This window comes from Octopus bimaculoides, chromosome 4 (genome assembly GCF_001194135.2).
Source record: "Octopus bimaculoides isolate UCB-OBI-ISO-001 chromosome 4, ASM119413v2, whole genome shotgun sequence".
NCBI lineage: Eukaryota > Metazoa > Mollusca > Cephalopoda > Octopoda > Octopodidae > Octopus > Octopus bimaculoides.
The window spans coordinates 122,638,343-122,643,400 of NC_068984.1; positions in this window are offsets into that span (position 1 = coordinate 122,638,343).

Genomic DNA, 5,058 nt, shown 5'->3' on the forward strand with positions numbered 1-5,058 from the left:
GCTTGTGTGTGTGTGTGTGTGTGTGTGTGTGTGTGCGTGCGTGCGTGCGTGCGTACCCGCGTGTATGTATACTTGTGTGTCGTGCGCTGGTCAGTGTTAGTGAATACGATACCTGGTCTCCCATACAGTTTTCATGAACGTCTTCTGTCTAAAAAAAATAAATGATATGGGATTATATGGTGACGGTTGATTTAAATAGATGTGTTAAGTCTATGGAGCAGAAATGTCTCGAATATGTGACAGCCTGAAGATTACAATGCATACAAAATAGAACATAAAAGCCAGTATTAGGATAGTGGTGATGATGGTGGTGGTGGTGGTGGTGGTTGCAATCGACGTCGTGGGATGGGGATGTGTGATTATTGTTGTTATTTGCAAAGTAAATTTTAAAAGGAAACTTTAGTTGTCCAGTAAATGTAGAGATATATCTTAAACTTTTGATTTCTTCTTTTTTCCCCCCTATCAATTTTCTGTATTGTCTTTCATGTAATTTTCAAAGCAATCTCTTTCAAATATTATTTTAATGATCAAGCGCTGCTGTTTTACTGAAGCCTAAGCTTTAGTAATAGGCTGCATCACAACTATGGGATTAATCTTTTAATTAAACATTCACTTATTTCTCTAACTTTACCTAGTTAATCCTCAGAGGTTTTTTTTTCTTTTAATTAAAATATGTAAAAGATATTGCGAGTGAAAAATATGAAACGACTCAAGTAACCGATCTATCGGTTTTTTAGTATCGGGAGTAGATTTCAAATACACAAGAAGCAGTGGTTACGCATCTAGGAGGAGAACGATTACGAAAATTTAGTTTCACAAATTCATTGGTATGCAGATTTAACAGAAGTAAAAAAAGAGTGGTAAAAAGCAAGGAGAGATTGGGAGAGTAAGAAATGGATTTTAGAAAATGGAGAGAAAGGCAATGTATGGAGAATAAACAGAGGATGCTGAATTCAGATATTTCTGTAATGTCTGGACATAATAGAGTCTGTGAAAACATTGCTCTTCTTTCAATTTTATCATTACTACACTAGAGTGGACTAGATATTAAACTGAAAGTATAAGAGTATGGGCAGAAAATAAGGAGAGGGATGGGGAATGAATCAACTGAGGACGACCTAGGAAAACGATAAGGAATAGAGAGAGAGAGAGAGAGAGAGAGAGAGAGAGAGAGAGAGAGAGAGAGAGAGAGAGAGAGAGAGAGAGGCAGAAAGAAAATTGAGATAAATGTCTACCTACCTCCATCTCTTGATTTGCTCTTTGTCTGCCTTATAAGCTGCAGCTTTTAGGTAGACAAAGAATTAGCCAAGAGATTATAAAAATGGAGAGTAATAGCGAGAAAAAGAAAGTGAAAGGGAAAATAGAGATCCAGAAGATGAAAGAACAAGGAGAGTAATTGAAATGAGGTAAGGGAAGAGTGTAAATAGGAAGTTGGGAGTAAATAGGGAGATGTATTAGATCAAGAAGAGAACTGAAGTGAGCAAGATAAGAAATGAGAATGATGAGCCCGCTGGAACATACAGATAAAGACTAGAGACGGAGAGAAATGAGGGATTTAGGAGTGCTAAGCGACAGGTAGGGTGCAATGAGGGATTTGAAGGGCAAAACAGCAGAGTAGCAAGGAGGGAGTTACGGAGTGAAAAAGCAGACAAGATACAAAAAGTGAGATGATGCACATAAGAAAGAAATATATTACAAGGATAGAAAGTTTGTAGAAAAAAAGAGAGTAAAGCAAGATTTAAGAGGAAGTCGTAGGTGTGAAGGAGTGGAGGCGCGTGGCTTATTGGTTAAGGTGTCAGCACCATGATCGTAAGATTGTGGTTTCGATTCCTGGACCGGGCGATGCGTTGTGTTCTTGAGCAAAACACTTCATTTCACGTTGCTCCAGTCCACTCAGCTGGCAAAAATGAGTAACGCTGCGATGGACTGGCGTCCCGTCCAGCTGGGGAACACATATGCCATTGAAACCGGGAAACCGTAGGTGTGAAGGAGGAAAACGGCTAAGAGCAAAGGTGGAGAGCAAGGAAAGAGTGAAGTAAAGATTAGGATGATGGGGGAAAGAAAAGTCAACAGAGGAGATCAAAAATACAGAGGCAGATGGAGAGTCATGGTAAAGAGAGAAAGAGAGAGAGAGAGAGAGAGCGAGAGAGAGAGAGTAACTAGGCATAGTGATGGAGAGTATGGATAGAAATTTGGGGGTAGTGGGTAAAAGGCAGTAAAGGGAAAGTAAATGGGTTAAAGTGGGGAGCAGAATTAGGAACAATCTGGCGGTAGAAAGCAAAGGGGAGAGAACTTAGTGAAAGAAGAGGGCAAGCTGAGGGTAGAGAGCGAGATGTAGGTGGAGAGTTATAAGAAAAACAAGAAAATGGAGACTAATGGAGGATAGGGACAAAAAGAGTACGACAGGAAAACACAAGGAAGAAGAATGAGGGGGAGAAACGAAAGCTGTAGAGAACAGGGATAAATCGAGAGTAAAGAAAATGGATTTTAGAACACGGGGAATAGGACACAATAGAAAGAGCAAATAGAGGAGGAAAAGGAAGCGAGGAAAAACTGAGACGAAGAACAACGGTAGAAATAGAAAAATATAAAGAGAGATAGCTGGGAGTGAGACAGAAGAGATCAAAAGAAAAATGGAGGAAAGTAAGATGGGATATAGAAGAAAAATGCACAGATCCCTCTCCCTACAAAGAGAGTAAAAAGTCAAATGAAGAATAAAGATTATCGTAGTACTTGCTGTCCATAAAGTTACACTGACTTATAATATATTAGTGACCTAAATTATTAGGCTATACTCACTGCCATCTACAAAGGTCACACTAACTTGTAATTCTCGTCCTTAAAGCCAAACTGATCTAATATAATATAATCATAACGACCTACAAAATATATCATCTTACTGCTATCTGTACAGGCCAGATTCTTCTTTTTGCATCTGTCATTTATAAAGCCCTATTGATATCTACATAATCACCAGTGGCGACTTGTAAATAAAATTAGTGAGGGTGCTACTGAAGAAAATTTTTAGCCGTTGTTTTAATATTGTGTAAAAGGAAACAAACATATAAAAGGAAAATTTATACATAAACTAGATCCGTCGCGTTTTAACCACTGCCGGGTATGTGTTTAATTTGTTCACTGAACACCGCCGCGAATTCCCCCTTGTTTTTCAAAAATCCCCCCTAAATCACAAAATAAGGAGGGAAATGTGCCCTATTTTCCAAATCCTGGCAGCAACACTGAAGCTAGAAGCAAGATAATAATCTAATTCTACACTTTATCACATTCGAGAATATAAACACGTTTTTAAGCACAACACACGCGGAGCCAAAAGGAGACACTACCTTTCACTGGAACACAACATTTGGCACTGTCATTCACGCAGTGCTCTCTCCCTCTAACGTGAAGCTTCCTATCTCGAATATGTGATTTTTTATGCATATTTCTCATCGTTAACACGTTCGGTCCCTTCTTTGTGTGTGTGTGTGTGTGTGTGGCTGGAACTATGAAGCGCACAGTTCTATACAAGGATTTTTGTATTTATTTCATAAACTAGAGGATGGCTACTCTCATTACGCTTAAGGATTATATAATGTACAAGTATAAAGAAAGAATTAAAGAAAAAAGGACTCATTATATTGAATGTTATCAATAATATCAAGTGGAAATAGGGGGTGCTGCAGTTCCGCACTGCCTATACACGAGCTGCCACTGATAATCACACTCATCTACAATCTGTGTGTGCGTGCGTGCGCGCGTGTGTGTGTGTGTGTGTGTGTGTGTGTGTGTGTGTGTGTGTACCTATCTTCTGCAAAATGTCATTCCGACATTTGTACCGTGCATGTGTATTGACATTGCTCCTTTACTCATGTGAGACATGGACCCTTTACAAACGTCATCTAATGGTCCTTGAACGTTTCCATCAGAGATATCTGATACACATTCTGAATGTTGGCTGGACCTTAAAATCTCCAGATACACAGGTCCTGAGGAAAACCGATATCCTGAGTATTGAGGCGATAGTGCACAAACACCGGTTACGTTGGACTGGACAGCTTGTTAGAATGACTGATAGCAGGATCCCTAAGCAGATGTTATATGGGGAACTTATTAGTGGAAAGCGACCCCGGTAGAAGCCAAGACTGCGATTTAAGGACTGTGTAAAGTCCTCATTAAAAGCCTGTGAAATGCATGAGGCTGACTGGGAGAGCAATGCTTGTCATCGCCACGGATGGAGGAAACAGGTAAGGGAGGGAGTCGATACTTTTGAAAGAACACGTGTTCTTCATGAAGAATTTAAGCGTGCTGCTCGAAAACGCACCGCTAGTGTAATGAATGGAGAAAGTTTGGTCTACAATGTTTGCAGCCGTGTACGTTTCTCAAGAACAGGGCTCGTTAGTCACCAACGGAGCTGCAAGTGTAAAGTATAGGGTTGTGTTGAGCGCACAATGTTCCTAAAGGTCAATAATGGTTTTCCTTGGTCACGAGTGGACGGCCATCATCATCGTCATGTATGTATACCACCTTTCTTCTGCAAAATGTCATTCCTCTTGCTGTGTATGGAGGTCATACTGGCCAATTTGTCAATTTGTCTTATATAGGGCCATACTGATTTACACCTATTCATAGTGTTCTAATTACTTTTCTTAAGTCATGCAGAATTATGGCTATAAATGAGGGTCACTCACACATGTATGCACGTACACATACAAACACGCGCACGCACACACGCATGCATACATGTATATGCACGCATGTGCGTATACATATCAATCTCTTGTGGAATGTCTGTATGTTCATACTTATTTTTCTTTTCTCTTCGCCATTTTACCGTGGAAACTCTTACCTAAGGCATTCAAATTTCTCAATTATACCTTTCAACCTAAAAAAAAAAAACTACTTTTTTTGTTGCCACTTCGTTTCGTAAATTTTACAAATTCATTTTTAGTTTCGTCTTTTACTCTTCACCTAGTGCAGTCTTTTCATGCATATTTCTTATCGTTAACACATTCGGTCCCTTCTTTGTGTGTGTGCGTGTGTGTGCGTGTGTGTGTGTGT